The sequence below is a fragment of the Phascolarctos cinereus genome, unplaced genomic scaffold, assembly GCF_003287225.1.
Source record: "Phascolarctos cinereus isolate Bilbo 61053 unplaced genomic scaffold, phaCin_HiC Scaffold_2;HRSCAF=192, whole genome shotgun sequence".
Taxonomy (NCBI): Eukaryota; Metazoa; Chordata; class Mammalia; order Diprotodontia; family Phascolarctidae; genus Phascolarctos; species Phascolarctos cinereus.
Genome location: NW_027555625.1, coordinates 294,614,801 through 294,642,683, shown reverse-complemented (window position 1 = coordinate 294,642,683; position 27,883 = coordinate 294,614,801). Strand labels below are relative to the sequence as shown.

Genomic DNA, 27,883 nt, shown 5'->3' with positions numbered 1-27,883 from the left:
CACTACAAGCCAGGTACTATGCTAAGTGTTGAGGATAAAAACAGAGACAAAAGACAGCCTCTCCTCTCAAGGAGCTTACAACCTAGTAGAGGAGACAACATGCAAGCATATATATATATATGTGTGTGTGTGTGTGTGTGTGTATGTGTGTATGTATGTATGTGTATATATATGTATATATGTATGTATATATACGTAAATGAGCTATATGGAATATAAAAAGGAAATAATTAAAAGAGGGAAGGTAGAATTTTAATTGAGTCTAATGAAAGTCAGGGAGGTCTGTAGTCAGAACAGAAAAGAGATAGCTTTCCAGGCATGGGGGATAGCCAGAGAAAATTCCTGAAGCTGAGAGGTAAGGTGTCTTGTTCATGCAGCCAGGAGGCCAGTGTCACTAGATCTAAGAGTACATGTTGGGGAATAAGGTATAAGAAGACTAGAAATGTATGAGAGGGTTCGATTATGAAGGTCTTTGAATGTCAAAGAGAGCACTTTATATTTGCTCCAGGAGGCAATAAGAAGTCACTGGAGTTTATTGAGTAGAGTGGCTCCATGATCTGACCTGCATTTTAGGAAAATCACTTAGTGAGTAGATAGAGGAAAGACTTGAAGCAAGCAGACCCACCAGCAGTCTACTGTAATAGCCCAGGCATGACTGATGAGGGCCTGCACCAGAGTGGTGGCAGTATAAGGGAAAAAAGAAGACATTTTAAAGAGATGTTGCAAAGGTAAAATTGAAGGGTCTTGGCACACATTGGCTATGGGAGGGTGTGGAGAATCCAAGTTGATTCCTAGGTTTTGAACCAGGAGCTTGAGAGGATGGTGGTGCCATCTATATTAATAGGAAAGGGAGGCAGGAGAAGGGTTTTGGAGAAAAGATGAGTTCAGTTTTGGACACGTTTAATTTAGGATTTCTGCTGGACAACCACTTTGAGATGTATGAAAGGTAGTCAGAGATGCAAGATTGGAGGTCAGCAGAGATATTGGGGCAAGAAAGGTAGATTTGAGAATCATCAGTCTAGAGATGGTAATTAAATCCATAAGAGCTGATGCAATCACCAAGTGAAATAGCGTAGAGGAAGAAGAGCAGAGAACCCAGGACATAATGCTGAGAGACACTGAGAGGGCATGATTCAGAGGATCAAGCAAAGGAAACAGAGAAATGCCCAGGTAGGTAGGAGAAAACCAGAGGAGAATTATGTCCCAAAAACTTAGGAGAGAACAGAGTTTCAAGGATAAGAGAGTGATGAACAGTTTCAGATACTGAAGACAATTCAAGGAGAATGAGGATTGAGAACAGACCACTAAATTTGATGATTAAGAGATCATTAGTGACTTTGAAAAAACAATTTTGGTGGAATGATAAAATCCAAAGCCAGATTGTAAAGGGTTAAGGAGAGAGTGAAGGAGATAAAGTGTAGACATCTATTGTAGACAGTATTTTCAAGGAATTTAGCTAGTAAGAGGAGGAGAAATATAGGACAATAGTTAGCAAGGATGTAATGATTAAGTGAGCATTTTTTGAGACAGGAGAAACATGGGCATGCTTGTAGGCAGTAAGAAATGAGCCAATAGAGAAGGAGAAATTAAAAATAAATGAAAGAGTGGGGTTAACAGAGACAGTGATCTATTCAAGGAGACAGGATGAAATGAGATCACTTGAACAAGTATAAAGGTAGCCTTGGTAAGGAGTAAGACTACTTCATCATGAGAAACATGAGTAAAGGAGAATAATGTAGCAGAAGGCACCTTAGTGAAAGAAGATGAGGAAGAGGGGAGAAGAAGGAGCTCAGAGCAAATGTTCTCAATTTTTTTGTAAAATATAAGCCTAGGTTCTCAGCTAAGGTAGTTGGGGAGGGGACCATGAGGGTTTGAGGAAAGATGAAAGCATCTGGAAGAGTTGCTGTGGAGAGCAGGTATAGTAGGATTGCCTAGCAGCAGTAAGAGCCATGTTGAGCTTACATAACATAAATTTGTATTGGATCCAATCATAATCATTGTATGATTTTCTCCACTTTCATTCAGCTGAACATGTTGTAGGCACAAAGAGGATAAAAGGTAGGAATGATCCAAGGCTGAGGCTTAGCTGTGCATAATTGGTGACATGATAGAGGAGCTAAGGATTCAAGAGGAGAGAATACAGAATTGAATTGATTGACCAAGGAGTCTGAGTAGGGAGAATAGTAGAAAGTAGTTAGTTCATGGGAGATGACCAAGAAAACTGAGGGGTCAAGGGAATGGAGGTCATGGTGCAGTTGAAAAATAAGGTTAAGTAAGGAAAGGAAGAGGAAGAGGTGAAAAGGTCAATAGATTGTGATTGGATAAAAGGATGTCAAACTTCTTGAACATGAAGGTGGTGCATTTGTGGGTGATGGCAACATCAAGGATATGGCCTTTTTTGTGTGTGTGGCCTTTGAGAACAGTTTATTCCAATATCACTGCTCATTAATATTTGTGGCTTCTATAGCTTCTGTGATCCTGACAGTGGCTCTTTTGTACTTGAATTCTTTTTTTTTTTTGGTCATTTTCAATGTTGAATTGAATTCAATATTCAATATTCACCTTGATCTGAAATCTTTGCATTCTGAATTGAGTATTCTTGGGAGTTTCAATTTTGAGATTTCTTTCAGGAGGTTATGTGTGCATTCTTTCTATTTCCACTATGTCTTCTGATTCTAAGAGATTTCATCAGTTTTCTTTTGTAATCTCTCATAATATAATGCATAGGTTACTTTTTGGTCATGGTTTTCAGTTAATGTAATGATTCTTAAATGACCTCTACTTCTTCTGTTTTCTAGGTCAGTTACTTTTGCTAAGAGATACTTTATGGGCTTTTCCCCTATTTTTCAGTCTTTTGCATTTGTTTTAATATTTATTACTTTTTCAAGTATTAGTCTCTATTTTTTAATCAAGTCGTTAGTTTCTATTTGATCCATTTTAATTTTCAGGGAATTTGATGCTTGGGCAAGGTTTTCTATCTCCCAAACCAAGTTATTCTTTATAATTTTTTATTTTATAGCTCTCAATGGTTTTCCATTTTTTCTTGATCTTTATCATTTCATTTATAAAAAAAATAGAAACTTTAAAAATTCTTGTTTTTAACCTTTTCCTGGAATTCTAGTTGAATGTATGCCCAAGCTGCATTTTTCTTTGTGGCTTGTCTTTATAGTCACTTTGAACTCATTTTCTTTTCCTGGGTTTATGTCTTAAGCTTCACCATCCCACAACATTTTCTTTGGTAAGTTTCTTGTTTGTTTGTTCATTCTTCCTTTGGACTTCTAACTTCAGACTTTATGTAAGGACTAGGCTCTTTATACTTCTAGTGGACAGGTTGGGACTGACCTTTTGTCCTCATGTTTTCTTCTGCTGCTTTCTTGGAGTATCAAGTGTTATATTATTTCATTATCTCAGGGACAGTTCAAGCTATGGACTTGTAAGCTTTCAGTTCTCTCAAAGTGTTTTGCTCCATTGTTAAGTCTGGTTGCTTTCCCCTCTGCCCTAATCTGAGCTCTAAAAATTCCTGACCTGAGTTTGGCTCTGAGAAACATCCATTCGTGCTTGTTCCACATTGGAATTCCAGCAAAATACTGCTATACAAAGCCACTCTTAGCCAGCTGGAAAGGTCTGTTTGTTTGGAGTGGCAGAATTGTAAGTATCCCTTTGGTGTTGTCTGCTTGCTCTGATTATTCTACCATATACTTTAGACTGGACTGGAGGCTGAAACTGAGATCTTGCTCTGCTCCTAGGTCAGAGTCATATGAATATCACATACTTCTGAACTCAATTTTTTTTCTCAGCACACAGCCTAGGGATTTCAACACTCCTTACCCTGGAACACCACCATCCAGCATCTGTGATTTGGAACTGTATAGTGAGAGTCAGAGCTGCCAACTGACTTCTTCCTGCAGCCTGTAGAACAGCAAATTCTTCTTTGTGGGTCTACAACCTTTTCTGGCTATTAGTGCATAGCCTCTTCCCATGCTATTGAACTCCATGCTGCTGTTCCTCTAGACTACATCTCTACTATCCACAAACCTCTCTGTCTACCTTTGCTGACTTTGGTTGGAAATATGACTCCCTGTGATTTTTTTTCTTGGATTTCCCCATTAGGACTTGGTCTGATCTATTTTCTAGGTCTTTGTGAAGTCTTTATGGACTAGAGAGTTGGACTGTACTTCTTTCTGCTAGTCCCCATCTTGGCTATTTTCCTTACTGTCTTATTCTATTTGTATTTACAGTTCTCAACACGTAGTCAGCTATTAATAGATGATTTCTTATTCATTCATTCACGTACATTTTTTTTTCCATTTCAGCCTCATAACAGACTTCGTGATTGGTATTACAGGTTAAATTACTTCCACTTAACAGATGAGGAATCTGAAGTTTTGATAGCTTATTTATCATGTAGCTGCTAAGTGTCCAGGGTGGAACTCAAACCCAGGTCTTCCTGCTTTCAAATCCTATGCTCTATTTACTGTAAAACAAGACATTCAATTGTTAGGCATAAACTCAAAGGAGTTTGAAGGCAGATGTTAAAAGTCTTCATGTATGTCTAAATATTAATGGACACAATTTTTTTTTGTTGTGATAAAGAACTGGAAACTAAATAGATAACCACTGATTAGAAGAATGAGTAAACAAATTAAAGTACTTGAAGTAATGCAATATTGCTGTATGGGTCAAGTAACAAATATAATTTATAGAAATATGAGAAGACATATGAATAGATGCAGAGAAATAAACAGAGACAAGAAGACAATATATACAAACAGAACCAGGAAAACAATATACACAAGATTGAAAAAAAACTAAGTGGAAAGAACAAAAAATATATTTAATACTGCCAAAGTATAATGACCAAGCTTTGGCAGGAGAAAACTTGAGGAATTTTACCACTGTCTCTTATTTGCAGATGTTAATGGCAATGGTTGTGGAATATAAACTGTATTGTAAAATTCAGTTGATGAGTTTCACAGTTTTGCTGAATTACTTTTATTCACTTTGTTTTTAGTTCTTCAGTACTTGTTATGTCTCTCTGAGTAGGGGAGTGGAAGAGACGTGAAGTAATGAATATCAAATACAAAGCAAAACTATCAAAAGTAAGTCATAAAAATGAAAGATTCTTGTCAACAGAACTTCTTTTCCTATTTTGGTCAGGGTTATTTTGTGTCAGCCTAAAATTAAAGAGCCTGAATGACAAAAGCTTCTACTTCATGCCATAATTATGGCCATTCAGATCACTGATTTCACATTTAGGATTCTGTTCAGCTCTTTTTTCCATTCAGATCTTATTGACACCTTGAAAAATTGTATCCCAACACCAGGTGACCCTTAAATTTGGTTCCTGATCCAATGGTTGGACTAGGAGTATGAAGTCTTACTCTTTTAGCTCAGTCTTGGAGGTTTCTTTAAGAGAGATGTAGTGTTCAAAGTGAGGAACTTGAGAGACTCCATTGGCAGACCACTTTCCATGTACCATTATTTAGAAGGTACATTGACAATTTAAGTATTGAATAGAGGATTAGGAGAATGATGAGGAGCCTCCTAAGGGATTAAAATCTAAGAACAATGATTGGAATGGCTCTAATCAAAACACTGTCCTTTAGGAGAAAATCGGGAAGGAAGATGCAAAGGAAGAAGCAACAGAAAGGGCAAGACAGAGACATAGTAAGATATGACATATAAGCTGTCAATGAAGGGAAGCCAATACAAAGAAAGGCAGCCACTCAACCATGCAATGTCTAGCCAGCAAAGACATAACTTCCTAGATCAGGAGTAAATTATCATGCCACATGATGATTGAGTCATCTGAGAATATTTATCCTAGTGATAGTGAACATGATAGCTGTCTTCAGCATTTGGATGATCACCATATTGAAAAGAAATTAGAATTGCTTCATTTGGTGCCAGAGAGTAGAGCAACAACTAGAAAAATTTATCCCTAGGGAAAACTTAGCTGGAATAGTGAGGTTGTAATTACACAGAGGACAGTATGGCCAATGATGAAGTTGGCTTGGGAATGTGACAGCCTATCCCCCAGAGAGTGTAGCCCAATTCCACACAAGAGGGGGAAGTAAAAGTTCACAGAAACAAGGGAATGCAACAATTGGACTAGCACCCTGAGGTGACTGCTGTGAGGAGGGCCAGAGAAATATAGTAAGGATAGCTGTGAGGACAGCCAATACCTCATTGATGAAGCATGTGGTTTCTCTATAGAGGTACCCTAATATCAAGAGCCTTTCAACCCATGCTAGTTGCAACTCTGGCAAAGGACAAGACTTGGAAAATGGATAGAAGTTACAAGAAGGTAAATTTCAACCCTAAAACAAAAAAATTCTTTAGATGATTAATAGTTGTTTAAAAAAATGAAGTACCTCGGAAGGTAGTGAGATCACATGGGAATCAAGGAGAAGTGAGATGACCTGTTGTCCAGAATGTTATAAAAATGCTTGATCCTTTGGGCTGGCCTAAATGACCTCTGAGGCACCAATTTAGATATATTCTCATTCTGGTTTCTGATTTCAAATATCAAAGTATCATCAGACACCAAGACCATAGAATTACGCTGATAAACATAATTTGTAGGAATTTCAAACGATTTTTTCTTAAGACAAAAAACATGAAATCTAAGATCAGAAATGGACATATTATTATAAACAGATGAGAAGATGCCAGGTATCATGGTGAAAATTGAGTAAGCCACACACCTAGTTATTTGTTCACTCTTCCTATGAGGTCACAAAGAATATGGGGATAGAGAGAAAGTATATTCAGAGTTTAGATATGAAGATGTAGCTTTGATACACCTGCACTATAATATTCCCTTTGGTAGCACCTGATTACCGTCCTGAACAGAAACATAGAGTGCCAGGTCTACCCTAATGAGGAGGAATCCTCCAGAGTATATTAGATGCTCCAGAGACCAGCTATACTAAAGCCCTTTAACTGGGACTGTCCTTAAAAGTCAGTCCTTATTAGAAAGATAAGTACTCTGAAACACAAGGCTATTTGCTGATGGAAAGAATTGATTTAAACCAGTTTTCTACTCTTCTCAACTTCTCCTTGACTATCTTCATTCTCCCTTGCTGTCTTTTTTACAAGCATTTGAAATGTACTTTCTGCCTGATGGATGAGATCATTTTGTTTTCTATGTTACCAAGGGGCTACTTCTGAGTTCTCTGTTCTGTATTCTATATTGATGTCTCTTCACTGGCTATAGATGTTTTCCTGTTCTTTACTGCCATCCAGGTGAGAATGCTAGGATTAGGACAGAGAAGGGGCAAAGAGGACAGGATTACTGAAGATAATATGTATCTCCTTTCAGTTGGGCAAAGTTGGTATTTTGTCAGAGGGGGTGGTTTTTCCTGTGAGTACTGAAATGCCTATCATTTTAATGTGTCTTTTGTCTCCCCCACTGCTGGCAGAAGTCAGTTTCTTAAAAAAACATGATGGAGAATAAAGGAGAAAAATAATCTCAAAAAAATAATATTGGATGTCTCAAGGGGATTTGAATTATACATCTTTCTGACTTTGTGCATAATTGTTGCTTTGTCCACTGAATCTGACATGCCAATATTCTCCCTTGGGAATGGAAATAGGCAAATGAGTTTCCATGTGGGAGCTGTGTCTTCCATCACCAGCACAAGTTCCTCAGGAACTTGCCTGGAATGAATCCTGAGTGACAGCTTGCATTAAATGAAAAATTCCTTTGAGGCAGGCAGTGTGTGGATGCTATTCACATAATCCATACTTAGAAGGGTTTAAGCAATGACTAGAGTGCTGGGCTTGGAGTTAAAAAGATTTGAGTTCAATCCTTTCTCATACATTTACTAGCTACATGACACTAGACAATTTGTTTAGTTTCTATCAACCTCAATTTCCTTATATTTTTTTTTAAAAAGTATAATAATGGCAATTATGTCAAAGGATCGTTGTGAGTATTGAATGAGGAAACCTACATAAAGAGCATTTCTAACTTTAAAGCCTATAAAAATATTACAAATTATTGTCATTGTGACAAAAACTGGTCTGGAGTGGAAAAAACATCTCTTTATCCATACCTAGCTGTTGTCTGAGAGAGAGGAGCTAGTCCCTCATGCTCTCTTTGGAAAAAAATACCCTTACCTCATACAGGTATGGTGATGATCTATGGAAGAAAGACTGAACAAATAACCCAATGTGTGATTCCAGACATTAAAAGAGGAAGTTATGGATTTATTTAAACCTTCTTAAACCCAGCTGCAGAAGATCATAGGGTGTTTTCAGTGTCCAACCATAGGCTGTCCAAGGCAGGCCATGACACAGTGAAAATAGAACTGGTTCTGAAGTCAGTGAACCTGAATTCAAATCTCAGCTCTGATGCTTACTACCTTTATCACTCTGGGCAAATCATTTAACATCTCTGGGCCTCAATTTCCTCATTTGGAAAGAATTGTTTGGGTAAGACTACCTCTGAGGACCAATTGAACTCTCCATCTTAGAATCTACCATGAATTGTGATAGGTTGTAATGTCACTATCCAGAAATCTCAGGGTCCAAAATAGCATTACTCACCTAGCTGATCACTATATTTTGGCAAGACTTCGTATGTCAGAATCAATTATTCAGGGAAATTCAGATTCTCTTCCACTATCTACCTTTCAGTCCTTTTGTCTTTAATATCCTCTGAATACCATAGCTTTTACTCAATCTTCAGTTGTGTCACCATAAAAAAATACATATTTGTTATGATGAATTCTATTACACCCACACAAGGCTTCTCTTTCACTATTTTTGTCCCTAAAAGTGTCGAGGAGAAAGTAATGTCTAACTGAAAGGAATTGTCTCTTCTGGGACTAGGGGTGGGGTCTCATATCAAAGTCACTTCCTTGCCTTTAAAAATCAATGATTTGGATTAAGGTACAGATATCATTATCATCAAAATCTTGGATAGCTAAATATTAGATGGAATATTGAGATCTAAAAAGATCTTGCCAAAATAAAAGAAAGGGACAAATGAAAACATAAAATTCCTATATGTCAGCTCAAACCAACTGGGGCAAAAGTAGACATAGGAAGATAACAGTTCATATTTTAAAAATACATTATTTTAAGTGTACTGAAATCTGATTTTACTAAATAATGAGACATGCCAACCAAGAAAGTCAATGAAATTCTAGAAGCATTGGTTCAATAGAAGTAGAGGTCGCATTTGAACACATCTATTTTGAATACTTCTGGGGACCACAACTTAGAATGAATGATGATAAACTAAAGCATGGCTAAAGAAGGTGATGGGCCTTAAAAGTATACTATAGCACTATACTGTACTATACTATACTATACTATACTATACTATACTATACTATACTATACTATACTTACTATAATATGTTATAGTAAGATAATTTAATGTTTATGGAAATATTTAGAGTGGAAAATATGCAGTTTTTTAAAGAACACAATGGGAATTTGGTGGAAGGAGGAGAGAATGGTTCCTAGCAAGACATGGATTGCATAAGATGAAATCTGAGATGGCTTCCATCTATGAGATGGCATAGATATATGAATTTGCTCTTCTTTGCATCTTCATTTCATAGGAGAATAACACGACAAGTTGAAGGTTTGCCTTCTCCTAAGTTTACCTTTCTGGACCATTTGAAACTCTGAAAACAATCAATCTCTAAGATTTGTAGAATTAAGAAGTAGGAAAGGGAATAGAGAAAATTGAAACACGAAAGCAGTAAATCTAAGGTATAATCTGAACCAGAATCCAAGTATTCTGGCTCCCAATTATTTTACCTACAATAATCACATCTTATTTCTTGACTAAGAAGATAAAATTTCATAATGTAGAAGGAAGCCAGGATAATCAGATTTCACTATGTTGTACTACTCAGGGGTATTATGAAGCTTAGTTAGTCTGAAATTTAGACTACTTATAAAGAAAGGAAATTTATTTTTTCATATGCTAACAAATAGTGTTGTCCTAACAGATTTTCTTGAACAACAAGACTGGATAAGCAAGAACCACATGGAAGGTAAAGTAATTTAATTCAGTTGGAATGACCATCAGTTTCAATGGTGGCATTTTCTTTATAGATTATTACCAAATCATAAGCAGATGTTGTTATAGAAACTCACCTGTAAGTCAGAGGCTTGGAATTTGGACCTCAGTACTCAATATAAACAATATAATCATTGGTGCTTAGGTTCCTGTATTATACTCAAAAGCCTGTTATAAAATTGTACATTTTCTATCAGAAATAGAAGATAACACATTTGAAATCATCAGAATAAAACTAAGCAGCACCCTAAATTTTAATAACAGAGTCTGTTTTTCCTAGAGACTTGTTGCTCGAGAAATTTAGATTGAATTAGAAGAGGATGGGAATTGATCAGAGCTATTTGGGAAGGTTTTAAAAACATTATTTTAGAAACCACAAGACCTTCAGGTGATGATGAGACTACATTCTTTTTTTTGTCTAAACTTATTTCAAAATATGGTTCCTTTCCAATTTTCTTGATTTCATTAAATCACCTGCATGATTCGCACAAGCTTGTTGGCCAATATATTAATTCACAAATAAAATTAAGTCCAAGAAAGTTTGGGGGAAAAGGGAAGTAGAAGGAAGTAAAGTCATGAAAAGTGAGAGACAGACACAAAGACAGAGATAGAGATTAACCTTCTGGTGTAATTAGAAAGGAAGAGCTAGGGGAAAGATAATGCATCAGATGGTTTCCCATAGGTCATCAGGTAGTTTATTGACCCATAATAATAATATGATTGCTATTTTTCAGTGAGTAGGAGGAAGAGCATCATAGTGGGTGATAAAGGTAGAGGATAGAGAGTAACCAAAAAATTGAAATTTGATATATTTCTGAATTGGTTGTTAGCCACTCTGGAGTATAAGTGCAAAGCTCCTTAGAGGATATGAGGCATTTTCATATTCATTGTCTTATTAGATTCTTGGGAAGTGCTGGAATTCATACATGCACTGGGCATCAACTTCAACAATTAATTCTCATTGAACTGTATATAACATTGGGTGTGGAATGTCCTAAAATTCATTTTACCTGCTTCCATAAAATATTAATATGGAGGCATGAAATTCAAGGCAAAAATGTTTCTTTGCATAATCAAATGATCTACATTATTGTGGAAGAGAAGTTTGGGGACAGGATTCCATGACTCCTAATATAAGTATTACATGCAGGGAGATAATTATTTCAACAATCCATAACCTGATGTGGGGCTTCTTTCCACTAGTGGGGCCACTTCTTCCAATTCACCTCAATTGTAGGTCAATACTTTGTTCCCATCATTATCTTCTGCAATAAATCAACACTAATTAAGGGACCTGTTATGTGTCATGCACTGTGTTAGATGTTGCAGATACAATGTGAAAAAAATGAAACAGGAACTGCCTTCAAAAATATATATTCTAGTACTTTTTGTCCATATTTGCAAATCTGAAATGTAAATATTTAGGTTAATTGAGGTTAAATGTTTTTGGAAGTTAATTCAGAGTGGAATTTGCCTGCCTGTTTGCTTGTATTCCTGTATTCCTATTCTATTTCATTAAATTCTATAACCTAGTATCATGGAGGATGTTCAGAGGGTCAGAAGAAGGAAAATATTTTTCCAGTTTTCAAAAATAGAAGAGAGTACATAAATTAGACATAATAGAGCTTCCCTTTAAATCCAGATGAAATTCCAAAGCATATTTTTTTTAGAAAAGATTTGTTTCTGAATATTTAAGAAAGAAATAGTCACTGAGAGCTAATGTGGCTTCTTTAAAGTAGAGAAGATACCAAATTAGCTTTGTTTATTTTTTGGAAAGGTTTAGCTAAAAGGGGGCAAGTAGGTGGCGCAGTGGATAGAGCACTGGCCCTGATATCAGGAGGACCTGAGTGCAAATCTGGCCTCCGACCAAACACTTGATATTTACTAGTTGTGTGACCCTGAGCAAGTCACTTAACCCCAATTGCCTTAAAAAAAAGGTTTGGCAAAAAGAAAAATGTGATTTGGAAAATTGCTACAGATATTAGGTATTCAAGAATAGCAAGAGGGAAAAAGGATACAGAAAAAACTGAAGCCCCATCTGCCAAGTCCCTTGTGTGCTGGGATATTCAATTCTTTTATGTAGAAAGATTGACCAAGAGGGGAGTGGTATTAAGTAAGCCATCTCCTTTTTGTTGCACATTCCTATTATAGTTACACCAGAAGAAGAGTCCAAGAGGGTAGCATTCAGATTAGGTATTGAAGTTATGATTGTTTAATCAGCAAAGGCCAGCAGAGAGAGAAAGAGTAGGAGGAACAGGAAGAGGAGCAGTGGAGGAGGAAGAGAAGGAGCTAGAGTAGGAGAGGATGAAGAGGATAAAGAGCCTGAAGAGGAAGGGGAGGCAGAGGAGAAGGGAGGAGAGGAGAAGTAAGAGTTGGGGGAAGAAAGGGAAAGAAGAGGAAAAGGAAAAGAAAGAGAGGAGGAGACAGAGCAAGAGAAGAGAACAGGAGAGGAATGAAGGAGAGAGAGAGAAAGATTAAAAGATAGGAGAGAAAAGGAAGAGGGAAGAGGAAGAAAAAAGAAAACAGAGAACGCCATGAAAAAGATAATTACTGAATGAGGTATAACATACATACATGCACACACTCATATATATTTGAATATCAAATCTAGTTTCATAATAGGATGCAAGGGAATGGATACATATACTATGTATCATTTGAAAAATATTTGCACATCATCACAACCATGAAAGGGAATAGATAAGTACATTCAAGTCCTAAATACGTGAAAGCTCTTCCTCTGGAGTCCCCAAAATTTCTGTTACTCTTTAAAAACTATCATACGGGAAACCATAAACATTCAATGATATAGTTAATCTCTGTTAAATGCCCAAGAAAGGATCATCATATGACAGATGTAAATCTCGAAGTGTCACATGTATTCTCTTTCATTTGCAGGTGAGGAGAAAAGAGATATCAAGTGATTTTCCCCAGATCCCATGAACGTTAAGTAGCAAGGGGAAATTTGAACATCTCTGATTCCAAATCCAGTGCACTTTCCACTAAATTATGTGTCATAGAATGGTTTTGTAGAAGCCATCATAAACTCCACATAGCCTCCCTAGTGACCTCCTGATAGGTTCCCCAAAGGGAACACTCTTTCTCCATGAGAAAATACCTCAGTTCAGAGCAATACTTCTAAATTTACCAGTAACAAAGGCTACTGTACATATTGAGATTTGTTGAAATCAAACCTTGGAGGATCTTAAACAATAATTCGCCTTCTTCCTGCCTAGCCACTGTTTGTTCCTACTAACCCTGGAATATGGGTAAAAAGAACAATGCAGACTACAGCTCAAGGCATTGATGAAGTAGCCACAGACCCTGAGTGAGTTTCTTCTTCAGTGATGTAATCTATGCCATAACCCCTTGAATTTCTTTTAGCTATTCTCCCAGTTTATCTAATGTCACTGAGGAAGTAGCAAACTTTGTTGGGCCCTGCCCTGAAATTCATCCAGAGAGCTTCCTAGAGGATAAGCAATGGTTTCAGAAGTATTCATTCAGATCTTCATTAAATTGATGCCAGGGATTCAAACATTCAGCAAATATTAATTATATATTTACTTTGAGCAGAACAATATGCTAGAAGTTGAAGTAACATAAAATGTAGATAAAACACAGTATCTTCCCTCCAGAATTTTTTACTCATTAAACAGGTAAGTTTCCAAAAAGGAATACATAAGATATAATTTTATGTGATTATTACAAAAAAAAGTTATATGAGGATATAGGGGAAAAGTCATTACCAAATAGGGGTGTCAGGAAAACCATCAGGTAGCAAGTAATATTTGAGGTGATTTGTCAGCTCAGTCAAAAGCATTAAGCAATTACTCTGTGTCAGGCCCCTCAGGCCCAACCACATGACACCCCTACACAATAACTCAATTGGTTGCCTATCACCCCCAGTATGAAATATGATATCCTCTGTTAGATGTTCAATTCTCTTCATAACCTAGACCCTCTCTCCCTTTCAAGTTTTCTTACACACATATACTCTTCAATCCAGTGACATCGACTTCCTTTTTGTTCCTTGAGAAAAGCTGGACAATTTCACTGGCTATATCTGACACATAGAATGCTTTATCCCCTCATCCCTATCTCCTGTTTTTTCAATTCTCAGTTAATATCCCATCTTCTACAGAAGCCACTCCAGATATCTCTTATTCTAAGATCTTCCCACCATTGATTATTTCTTATTTGTCTTCTATATAACTTGTTTGTCCACAGTTGTTTACGTGTTGTGTTCCCCATTAGATTTTGGCCCTTTTGTTTTTTTGGGTTTTTTTTTTTTAGATTGTGACCTTTTTAAAGGTAAGGATTGTCTTTTGCCTTTCTTGGTATCCCCAGCACTTAATACAGTGCCTGGCACATAGCAGGCACTTAATAAATGTTTATTGATGGATGGACAAACAAGGGTCCCTGATGTCAAGGAAATCACAGTCTAAAGTAAGAAACAACATGTAAATAATTATATTCAAATTAGCTAGATACAGGAAAAATAGAAAATAATTAACAGTTACTAGGCACTAAAATTAAGGGAGGAACAGGAAAGGCTTCTTGCAGAATGTGGGGTCTTATTTAGGACTTGAAGAAAGTGAGGGAAGTCAGAAGGTAGAGATGAGAAGGGAGAGTATTCCAGTCATGGGAAACTGCCATTGAAAAATTCCCAAAGATGGGAGGTGGAGTTTCTTGTCTGAACAATATCAAGGAGGTCAGTGTCATTAGATTGCAGAATTTGTTGGGGCAGGGGCAGGAGGAGTGGTTTAGCACAGAGCATGAAGTGTAAGAAGCTAGATTAGTATTAGCATTAAGTAGGAGAAGAGAGAAGTGGGGTGATCATTACCCATTAGTCCCCGACTAGTAGTATTTGCATTAAGGCTTTTTGACGAATTACCAATCAAGCACATAAATACAAATGATAGGAAAGGAAGCTAAAGGCAGAGATTACCATGATCATCCTGCCTTGATGTTCCACTTGATCATTCCCTGATCCTTTTATCTCCTTCCTGGAACTTTGCCACTGTCTGGCAGCAGAATTATGCCTGTTAATAAGATTCAGAAATTAGCAAAGTCACATCCTGTTTACTACACCATGATATATGTAAACATTGGCTTCTTGTATAAAGGAATATTCTCTAATGTTTTGAGCTGTCAAACAATGAAATGGCTTTATTCTGTTAAGGTTCATCATTCATCAGTGAAAATGATTTTTGGAAATATTACTATGGTGGATGTTGATGGTTTAGTGGAAGATTGGACCAGATGATGTCACAGGTCCCTTTCAAATCTAAGATTCAATGATACTAAGGTTACACCCTTACATCAAATATCTGTTGGTTGCTTTCAAAAGAAATAGGACGATCAAAAATGAACCAAAAAAACTGTACCTGGGTGACAGAATTTCTCCTTCTGGGTCTTTCTGATGACCCTCAGACTCAGCTGCTGTTCATTGTATTGTTCTTGGCAGTCTACTTAGGTACTGTGCTTGGGAGTTTACTCCTCATCTACTTGGTTATAAGTGACTCACAGCTCCATACACCTATGTACTTTTTTCTTTGCAACTTGTCTCTGGCCGACCTTGGTAGCTCTACCTCCATTGTTCCCCAAGCCCTAGTCCACATGTTAACTAAGAAGAAAGTCATTTCCTTTAAGGGCTGTGCAGCTCAGATATTTTTTTCCATTGTTTCTGGAGCAACACAGTGTTCTTTGTTAGCTGTAATGTCCTATGACCGGTACTTAGCAATCTGTAATCCCATGCATTATTGTCTCATCATGACAGGGAGTATATGTGCCCAACTGGCACTGGGGTGCTGGATCTCTGGCATTGTAGCATCCTCAGTTGACACTATATTCACAGTATGCCTTCCCTACCAAGGAGACAATAAGATTGCTCACTTCTTTTGTGATGCTCCAATTCTCTTGACGCTGGCAACTGGAGACACTCATAAAGCAGAAATAGCCATTTTCTTCATGGGTGTAGTGATTCTTCTTGTACCTGTGTCCCTGGTCCTGGTCTCCTATGGCTTTATCATAGTGACTGTCATCAAGATGAAGACAACCTCAGGAAGACTCAAGGCATTCTCTACCTGTGGCTCCCATCTTCTTGCGGTCATCCTTTTTTATGGTACACTGATAATTTCCTACATGACATCCAAGTCCTCAAGGGAGCAGATAAAGCATGTTGCTGTATTCTATGGTGTCATAAACCCTATGCTTAATCCTATCATCTACAGCCTAAGGAATAAGGATGTAATGAGGGCATTCAGAAATGCAATAAATAGGAAGGAATCTTGATTCCTGTGATATAACTACGTTTGACCACATCTCTTACCTGCAACCCTTATCATTTAGCCCTCTGGCAGAAAATTACCATTTCCCTATGACTGGTATTAAAGAATGCATGAAGAAATATAGTCCTTTTATTTCATTCATATACACCTATATATACATGTTTATGTATATGTTGTTGGGGTCACACAGCTATTAAGACAGATTTGAATTCATGAAGATGAGTCTTCCTGATTGCCAGAATAGTATTATACCACCTAGTTGCTTCCATATATATGTATGTATGTGTGTGTGTGTATGTATGTATATTTATCGTACATCCTTACAATGATTCAATTACTGAGATAAACTTGTAGTGATGCATCAATCTCTCTATAGATTTGGTGGAGTTTTGATAATATGGAAAACTCAGGGAAGAGTATTATCAATGTGAAATTTGTAAAAGTCCTAGAAATTATACATTAGACTTTGGAGAACAGAGCAATCTGTGGCATGAAGATGGATGGCAACAAAGAAATGCAATCAGGCCACTGGAAATCTAATCGATAGATACATTAAATATTCACCTAACCTTTTAGATATCGTATGCATCTGTCATTTTGTCACTCTAATGAAATTCCTTCTGCAAATGAAAACTGGAAAATATTGTAAGATACATTGTCTTACACAAAAGTTGACCAGGAACATGGATGGAGTTGGACAGTGACTTGGACTGGGTCACGTTGCCAATAGTTATGACATAAATACCACATTTCTTGACAGCGAGGCTGGTTCATATTTACTAAGTGATCCTGCCTCTCTAACGCGATCTTAAAGTAGTAATATTAAGGAAAAAAGTTAAAATTGTTTAAGGTTTTAGTGACATTTTTTATTAGTCTCTATCTGGACAGCTGAGCTTTTTACTGAATGTAGCATTTTTAAGAGGGGAAATCATAAAGTGGAGTGTATGCAGATTATGCTGATTAAGAGAGTGAAAAGCAAGTTGTGTGAAGATTAGTTCAAAGAATAATAGAATTTATGCTAGAAATTCTAGGTCTGTTCAATATTAGGAAAGTTATAAACATAAGAGACCTTATTAACAATAAAAGTGATAAACATCATATGGCTATAGCAATAAATGTGGAAAAAAGTTTTGACAAGATATAACATACTTTTTTGGGGGGAAACACTTCAAAGCACAGGAATAAATAGAATTTTCTTTAATATGGTAAATAGTATCATTCTAACAGTGAGCGCTAACATTATATAATGGAGAAATGCTAAAAGCCTTTCCAACAGCATCAGATGCAAAGCAAGAGTGCCATTTCTCATCACTGTTATTTGAGGTAATTGTAAAAATGCTAGCTATATCAATATTACAAGAAAAAGAAACTGTCAGAATGAGCAAGATTAAAGGGGAAACAAAATTATCACTTTTTGCTGGTGATATGACATGTAATTTAAAAACCTAGAAATTCAATTAAAAATTGAAGTAATTACTTAGGTAAAGTAGCCAGAAATAAAATAAATCCACATAACTAATTAGGTCTTTGGTATATTGCCAACAAAAATCCAGCAGGAAGAGAGAAAGAAATTCTGATTAAAATAACTACAGACTCTATCAAATATTCTGTAATCCATCTAGGAAGATACATAATAACTATAAAACACTCTTTATAGTAATAAAGACAGGTTTAAATTATTTAAGACATATTAATTTCTATCATTGGGTTGTGCCAACATAATAAAATTGACGATACAATACAAATTAATTTTCTTATTTAGTATAATACCAATCAAATTTTTAAAAAGATTATTTTCTACACCCCTGGTTTGTTGTTGTTGTTGTTTTTTACACCTGTGATTTCTTAAGCAGGGTAATTGATGAAAGTTCAGCACTTCAGTGAACTTGGAAGGGAAAAATTACATATTTATTATCATTAACATTTTTTTTGCTTTGTTTCTCTATGTATTTTTTTTATGCATTTAGCAACATTATTCTGAGGAAGTTAAGGGATTTACCAAACTACCAAAAGAGCCCAGGATGCAAAAAGTTTATTGACTCCTATTATAGATCTAGGGGGAAAAAAAACAAAAATAAATTTTCCAAAAAAAAAAAAGATCAATGATATAAAAGGTTATCTAAAAAGTTGTAATGGGGGAGGAAAAGTCCAAAACAAAAAGGGGGACCTAGTGGTATCATATATAAAATTATACTACAAAGCAATCATTAATTTAAAAAAATCAGATTGGTTTAAAAACAGAAAAATTGATCATGGGAACAAATTAAGTACAAAAATCTAACAGAAGTGTCTTTCATTCCAGAATTCTGCCTGCAGGTGGGCAGATCACTCTGAGCCTACATGTATACTCCAACAAAGCACAACCAAATAATGATAGAGAAATCCAGTAGGAAGCTACAATGAGTGACTTCTTTTACCCCAGATCTGTAAAAGAGATCAAAAAGATATCCAAAGACAATAGGACAGGGACCCTCCTAACACAAGGTAACCTCACAGAGTGGCCCAGGAACACATGTAGTCTACAAAACTCAGTGACCAGATATACACAAAGAGAAAATAAAGGATAGAAGTAGAATTTATTATGTAAAAAAGCAGGGATAAAAATCATAATCTAAGACAAAGTTAAAGGTAAAATAGTTTTAATCAAGTAAAAAATACAGAAACTACAGTATGTGCCAGCAACATTGTTCAGTATTGTTTTAGACCATTTAAAATAAATAGACAGTATAAAAACCCGAGCATATATATACCTGCCAAAATAGACACAGAAACTATATGAACATAAATATAAAACAATTTTTATACAAATAAATTCAGATCTAAATAATTGAAGTAGTATTTATCGTTCATGGGTAGGTAAAGCCAAAGTAATTGTTAAAATTACAATTTTACCTAACTAATCTATTTATTCAATGCCATCACAATTAAATTACTAAATTTTTTTTCTAAGTTAGAAAAAATAATAACAAAGTTTATTCGGAAGAGCAAAAGGTCAGGAACTTCAAAGAAACCAGCAAAAAAGATGTAAAGGAAGTAGGTTCAGCAGTATCAGACCTTAAACTATATTGTAAGGGAGAGGGCATTGTTGAAATGAAAAAGTACAATTCTGATTATTTTAAATTAAAATTTTCTTGTATAAATAAAATCTACATAGCCAAGAATAAAAGGAATGCAGAAAATTGGGGAAAAAACTTTCATAGACAAACTTAGATAGAATGTGATTGGGTTGGAATATTGTTGTGGTGTAGGAAATGATGAGATGGTTGATTTAGAAAAAACATGGCAAGACTTGAAACTATGATGGAAGGTGCTATCCACCTTCAGAGAAATATATGACAGGTGAAAATAAGCATAGTATGGTTTTACATATGTGTGTATGAGTTCATATGTGTACATATGTGTTTATGTTTATAGATATCTATGTGTGTGTGTATATTATATATATAGATAGACAGATAGATAGATATAGATATATACATACACATGCATATATATATATATATAGATAGACAGATAGATAGATATAGATATATACATACACATGCATATATATATAGATAGACAGATAGATAGATATAGATATATACATACACATGCATATATATATATATATATAAATATCCATGCCTAATTGTAGCTATCTTTTGGGGGGACGGGGAAAATAAAGTAAAAACTGCAAAGAACAATAAATAAAAATAAAGTATAAATAGCAAAGAACAAAGTAGAACCAACAAGAAAGCAAAGAAGAGCTGTGCAGCTTTGAAAACAATGTGTAGTATTTATTTTAAATGTTTTCTTGAAATGGAAATGTATTGTTTTATATTGAATCCTCTCTTATGGTTTTCTATGTACATGTCAATGTTTGTTTTTTCTTTTCTCATTTTGTATTTCAGTTTAAAATTTAAAAAATTTACAAAAAACAAAACAAAACAAAAGCAAACCTTAGTGACCAGCGGCAACATTAGTGCAGTGCTCTACTGACAAAGACCCAAAGTAATTAGAAATCCCAGTCTGTGATCCATGAAAACCTCAGGAAGCTCCAGTGCAGAGGGCAAAGGCCAGTATAATGTGGCTGTTGTTTTGTCCCTAACACTATAGGCCCAGGTCTCTGAGGTCCCTAACACTCTGTCCTGAGATCTCCGAAAAAGCTCGTAGATCCAGCACTCTATACCTCAAAGATCATGAGTGCAGCTAATCTTGGAATATAGAGGTCAAAATAGAAACCCAGGGGACTAAGGAAGGAAAAAAAAATCAACAGGTCTGACTATTCCAAAACAAAAACACAATAGGAAGCTAAGCCTAGCTCTGGCACATAACCCTAATTCAGAAACAATGGAGAAATTAAAAAACCAAACAGATATAAAAATTGTGAATCTAGAGATTCCTCCAAAAGAATTGTAGTAGCAATTAGCAGTGACTCAAAGGGAAAATCGGATTTTCCACAAGGACCACATGGATGACTAGTAGTGAGGCAAGAGATAAAAATGTAATAAAAATTCTGGAAGATAAAATGGGACAGGGAATTAGTAGAAGGCAAAGTTGTAAAACCGAATCCATGAAATTAAATCCTTGGAAATTGGAAAAGACCAAACAGAAATTTATTATTGCATAAGAGAGCAAGAAATAATTAAGCAAAATTTAAAAATTGAATAAATACAAGAAAAATAACATAGCTGATATCAAAAGACACTAATCCTGGAAAACAGGTCATGGAAAAGTGATTTTAAGAATCATTACACTACATGAGAGTCAAAAAGATGTTTAAAATCTGAACCTCTCCTTCCAAGAATTCATAAATGAAATTATCCAGATTTATTAGCAGAAAAATAACAAAGTGGAGGTAGAATAGATCTATCAATCCCTTTCTGAAAGGAACCCCATAAGCAAAAGTCCAAAGAATGTCATAGTTAAAATTCAAATCTCCCACATGAAAGAAAAAAATGCTTCAAACATTCAGGAAATATTAGTTTAAGTACCAAGAAAACACAGTAAGGATTACATAAGACTTGGAAGCTTCTACTACTGTGGAAAACAAGTCCTTAAAAAATACAATTGGCCAACTCAAAAAAAAGTACACTGAAGAAAACAAGTTCTGAAAAAATACAATTGGACAAATGGGGAAGGAGAATACCTCACTGGTGAAACAACTGACTCAGAAAATCAATCCAGGAGAGACAATTTAAAAATTATTGGTCTACCTAAAAATCACAATGAGAAAAAGAGCCTGGACAGTATCTTTCAGGAAATCATTAAGGAAAACTGCTCTGAGGTCCTAGAACCAGAGGGTAAAATAGCCATAGGAAGAATCCACTGATCACCTCCAGAAAGAGATCCCCAATTGAAAACACCAAGGAATATAGTAGCCAAATTCTGAAATTACCAGGTCAAAGAGAAAATACTGCAAGCAGCCTGAAAGAAACAATTTAAATATCATGGAACCACAGTCAGTATTACACAGACCTTCCAGATTGTACATCAAAAGGCCATAGGTCATGGAATATGATATTCCATATGGCAAAAGAGCTTGGATTACAACCAAGGATCAACTACCCAGCAAAAATGAGCATGATCTTTCAGGGGAGGAGATGGATATACAACAAAATAGGGGACCTCCAAACCTTCCAGAGCTCAACAGAAAATTTGACCTTCAAATACAAGACTCAAGAGAGACATAAAAAGATAAATGCGACTGAAAGATAAAAGAACTGTATTATTATTACACCATGTTAAAGGAGCATACATAAAGGGTGTGGATATAAGTTGACTTTGATGTAATGATAAAAAAACTAATCAAGTGGGTTAAATGGATCCAAGTAAGTGGATTAATCTGATCTAAGAAAATGTACTGAGAAAGGAGGAGGCAGACAAGGGTAAATTACATTACAGGAAAAGCACAAAACCTATTCAGCAGAGGGAAAGAAGGGAGAGAGCATTGTTTGAACCTTACTCTCATCAGATTTGGCTCAAGAAGGGATAACATAATCAGTTAGGTATAGAAATCTAACTTGCCCTATAGGCTGTAGGAGGGAAATGGGAAAGAATAGGGATGGGGGATAGAAGGGAGGGAAAAAGCAGTAAAGGTAAAGGGGAAGAAAGGGAAAGGGGCTAATAGAAGGAAGTCTGGACTAAGGGAGGTGGTGTTCAAAGGCAAAACACTAGTGAGGGGGAAAGAGAAAGGAGAAAGAAAAGCATAAATGGGGGAAAAGGATGGAGAAAAAGACACAGATAGTAATCATAACTGTGAATGTGAATGGGATGAACTCTCCCATAAAATGGAAGTGGATAGCAGAATGGATTAAAAACCATAATCCTACAATATGTTGTTTACAGGAAACACATTTGAAAAAGAGTGACATGCACAGGGTAAAGGTAAAAGGCTGGAGCAGAATATATTATGGGTAAAAAAAAAGCAGGGGTAGCAATCCTGATCTCAGACAAAGCAAAAGCAAAAATAGATCTAATCAAAAGAGATAAGGAAGGAAACTACATCCTGCTAAAAGGCACCATAGACAATGAAGTAATATCATTACTAAACATATATGCACCAAATGGTATAGCATCCAAATTCTTAGAGAAGTTCAGGGAGTTACAGGAAGAAATAGACAGCAAAACTATACTAGTGGGGGACCTCAATCTCCCCCTCTCTGAACTAGATAAATCTAACCACAAAATAAACAAGAAAGAAGTTAAGGAGGTGAATAGAACATTAGAAAAGTTAGGTATGATAGACTCTGGAGAAAACTGAATGGGGATAGAAAGGAATATACTTTTTTCTTGGTGGTACATGGCACATACACAAAAATTGACCATGTACTAGGGCATAAAAACCTCACAATCCAATGCAGAAAGGCAGAAATATTAAATGCATCCTTTTCAGATCATGATGCAATAAAAATTATATGTAATAAAGGGCCATGGAAAGATAGACTAAAATAATTGGAAACTAAATAATCTAATCCTAAAAAATGATTGGGTCAAACAACAAATCATAGAAACAATCAATAATTTCATTCAAGAGAATGACAATAATGAGACAACATACGGGATGCAGCAAAGCAGTTCTCAGGGGAAGTTTTATATCTCTAAATGCTTACATAAATAAAATAGAAAAAGAGGAGATCAATGAATTGGGCATACAACTAAAAAAACTAGAAAAAGAACAAATTAAAAATCCTCAATAAACACCAAATTAGAAATATTGAAAACCAAAGGAAAATTAATAAAATTGAAATTAAGAAAACTATTGAACTAATAAATAAAACTAAGAGCTGGTTTTATGAAAAAACAATAAAATAGATAAACCTTTGGTTAATTTAATTTAAAAAAAGAAAGAAGAAAACCAAATTACTAGTATCAAGAATGAAAAGGGTGAATCCACCAAGGAAGAGGAAATTAAAACAATAATTAGGAACTATTTTGCCCAACTATATGCCAATAAATTTGACAATCTTAGTGAAATGGATACATATTTACAAAAATATAAATTGCCAAGATTAACAGAAGAGGAAGTAAAATACTTAAATAACCCCATCTCAGAAAAAGAAATTGAACAAATTGATGAACTCCCTAGGAAAAAATCTCCAGGGCCAGATGGATTTACATGTGAATTCTATCAAACATTTAAAGAACAATTAATTCCAATACTATATAGACTATTTGGGAAAATAGGTGAAGAAGGAGTCTTACCAAATTCTTTTTATGATGCAAGTATGGTGCTGATACCTAAACCAGGAAGAGTTAAAACAGAGAAAGAAAATTATAGACCAATTTCTCTAATGAATATAGATGCAAAAATTTTAAAAAATATAGCAAATAGATTACAGCATTTATCACAAGAATAATACACTATGACGGGCTGGTTCAATATTAGGAAAACTATCAGCATATTGAGCATATCAACACCAAAAACAGAAACCACATGATCATCTCAATAGATGCAGAAAAAGCTTTTGACAAATACAACACCCATTCCTATTAAAAACACTAGAAAGCATAGGTATAAATGGAGTCTTCCTTAAAATAATAAATAGCATCTATCTAAAACCTTCAGCAAGCATTATATGTAATGGGACAGCTAGAAGCATTTCCAATAAGATCAGGGGTGAAACAAGGATGTCCATTATCACCACTGTTATTCAATATTGTACTGGAAATTAGCTTTAGCAATAAGAGAAGAAAAAGAAATTGAAGGTATTAGAATAGGCAAAGAAGAAACAAAGCTATCACTCTTTGCAGATGACATGATGATATACTTAGAGAATCCTAGAGAATCAAGTAAAAAATACTTGAAATAATAAAGAACTTTAGCAAAGTTGCAGGCTATAAAATAAACCCACATAAATCATGCATTTCTATATATTACCAACAAAGCCCAACAGCAAGAGATAGAAAGAGAAATTCCATTTAAACTTACTGTAGACATTATAAAATATTTAGGAGTCTACCTCCAAAAAAACCCAGGAACTCTATGAACACAATTACAAAACACTTTTCACACAAATAAAATCAGATCTAAATAATTGGAAAAACATCAGTTGCTCATGGGTAGGCCAAGCTAATATAATAAAAATGACAATCCTACCTAAGCTAATTTACTTATTCAGTGCCATACCAATCAAACTACCAAAAATTATTTTATAGAGTTAGAAAAAATAATAACAAGATTCATTTGGAAAAAAAGGTCCAGAATATCAAAGGAACTAATGAAAAGAAATGCAGGGGAAGGTGGCCTAGCAATTCCAGATCTTAAATTGTATTATAAAGCAGCAATCATCAAAACTGCTTGGTACTGGCTAAGAAATTGGTCAGTGGAAAGTAGAATTATATGCAAGACACAGTAGTCAATGACTATAGTAATCTATTATTTGATAAACCCAAAGACCCCAGCTTCTGGGATAAGAACCCACTCTTTGAAAAAACTGCTGGGAAAACTGGAAAAGAGTATGGCAGAAACTAGGCATAGACCCAAATCTCACACCATATACCAAAAAAAGTCAAAATGGGTTCATGATTTAGATATAAAGGCTGATACCATAAGCAAACTGGGAGAACAAGGAATAGTTTACCTATCAGATCTATGGAGAACAGAAGAATTCATGACCAAACAGGAGATAGAGAACATTATGAAAAGCAAAATGGATAATTTTGATTACATTAAATTGAAAAGTTTTTGCACAAACAAAGCCAGTGCAACTAAGATTAGAAGGAAGGTAGAAAATTGGGAAAGAATTTTTACAACCAGTCTCTGATAAAGGCCTCATTTCTAAAAATATAGAGAATTAAGACAAATTTATAAGAATACAAGCCATTCCCCAATTGATAAATGGTCAAAGGATATGAACAGACAGTTCTCAGATGAAGAAATTAAAGCCATCTATAGTCATATGAAAAAATGCTCTAAATCACTATTGATTAGAGAAATGCAAATCAAAACAACTCTGAGGTACCATATCACACCTATCAGATTGGCCAACATGACAAAACAGGAAAATTATAAATGTTGGAGAAGATGTGGGAAAATTGGAACACTAATGCATTGTTGGTGAGTTGTGAAATGATCCAACATTTGGAGAACAATTTGGAACTATGCCCAAAGGGCTATAAAAATGTGCATACCCTTTGACCAGCAATAGCACTTCTAGGGCTGTATCCCAAAGAGATCAACAAATGGGAAAAGACACATGTACAAAAATATTATAGCAAGCTCTTTTTGTGGTGAAAAGAATTGAAAATTGAGAGGATTCCCATCAATTGGTGAATGGCTGAACAAGTTGTGGTACATGAATGTAATGGAATACAACTGTGCTTTAAGAAATGATGAACAGGCTGACTTCAGAAAAACCTGGAAAACTTGTATGGTTTGATGGTGAGTGAAGTGAGCAGAACTAGAAAAATGTTGTACACAGTAATGGCCACATTGAGCGATGACTAACATTGATAGGCTTAACCCTTTTCAGCAATACAAGGATCTAAGACATCTCCAAAGGCCTCATAATGGAAAATGCTATCCACAAAGAAAGAACTATGGAGTTTGAATGCAGATAGAAGCATACTATTTGCTATTTTTTTCTACTGTTGTGTTTTATCTTTCTTGTGGTTCCTCCTATTGGCTCTAATTCTCACTTACAACATCACTAATGTGAAAATACGTTTAATAGGAATGTATATGTATAACCTATACCAGATTGTGCGCCGTCTTGGGGAGGGATGTAGTTAGGGAGAGAGAGAAAAATATGAAGCTCAGAAGCTTATGGAAGTGATTGTTGATAATTCAAAATAAATTAATTTTGAAAAAGAAAAGACTCTTTAAATCACTAATAGTTGTTCAGAAATAGAATGGGGGACTTCAGGAGTAGTAAGATCACATTGGTCAATCAAGCATGGCCAAGATGACATTTTGTCAAGGATGTTATAGGCATATTTGATCATTTGGGCCAGCCTAGATGACCTCTGAAGCACCAACCTTGAGATCCTCTCATTCTAGTTCTTGATTTCAAATATTCATGTATCATCAAGATCATGAAATTACACTGGTGAATATAATTGGGCATTTCCCTTAGGAAAAGAAAGAATGAAATTTAGGATTAGAAATATATATATTCTCATAAACAGATGAAATGTCTGGTATCATAGCAAAACTCAAATAGGCCACATCCTTAGTTATTTAGTCATCCTTCTATGCACATCCCTATGAAGTCACAAAGAACATGGGGAATTAGAGAAAAAAAGTTCAGAGTTTAGAGCTGAGGATGTAGCTTTGAGTCATCTGCATTATAATATCCCCCTTGATAACACCTGAAAGCTATCCTGAATAGAAACATAGAGTATCAGGTCTACCTAATGAGGAGGAATCCTCCAGAGCACATTAGATGCTCCTGAGACCAGATGAAACTATAGCCTATTAAACTGACACTATCCTCAAAGAATCATCCCTTAATAGAAAGGAAAGTACTCAGAACCACCAAAGATATATCTTTGATGGACAAAATTGATTTGAACCAGTTTTTTTTTTACTTTTCTCCCCTTCCTCTTACCTATCTTTCTTCTCTCTTCCTGTCCATTTTACAAGAACTTGAAATGTGCTCTCTGACTTCTGGAAAAAATCACTGTGTTTTCTATCCTTCCCAAAAGCTACTTCTAAGTTGTCTGCTCTATATTCTGCATTTGAAGTCTCTTCAATGGCTATGAAACATTTTCCTGTTCATTTCTGCTGTCCAGGTGAGAATGCTAGATTTAGGACAGACAAGTAGCAAAGTGGACAGGCTTACAGAAGAAGGGAGGATTTGATATTGGATATTTAAGGAAATTGAATTATGCACCTTTCTGACTTTGTACTCTTTTGTTTTGAGAACACCTGTCCACCAAATCTGACATGCCAGAGCTCTACCCTTGGCAATGGAACTAGGCAGATGAGTTTTCATATGGGAGCTGTGTCTCTATCACCAGCTCAAATCCCTCAGAAATTAGCCTGGAATGAATTCATCATGACAGTCTGCATTAAATGAAAAATTCCCTTGATGAAGGCAGTATGCTGATGCTATTTACACTC

The 27,883-nt window shown here is 35.5% G+C and overlaps 1 long non-coding RNA gene and 1 pseudogene across 1 annotated transcript in view; both read left to right on the top strand.

Annotated features, from left to right (window-relative positions):
- Window positions 1–7,190: 7,190 nt before the first annotated feature.
- LOC110207385 (uncharacterized) overlaps window positions 7,191–27,883 on the top strand; it is a 70,620-nt gene continuing 49,927 nt past the window's right edge. The window contains exons 1-2 of the long non-coding RNA XR_013484356.1: window positions 7,191–7,248; window positions 9,975–10,019. This is a non-coding gene — a long non-coding RNA (uncharacterized LOC110207385). The remainder of the gene's footprint in view (window positions 7,249–9,974; window positions 10,020–27,883) is intronic.
- Window positions 15,343–16,390, top strand: LOC144454076 (olfactory receptor 2D2-like; annotated as a pseudogene).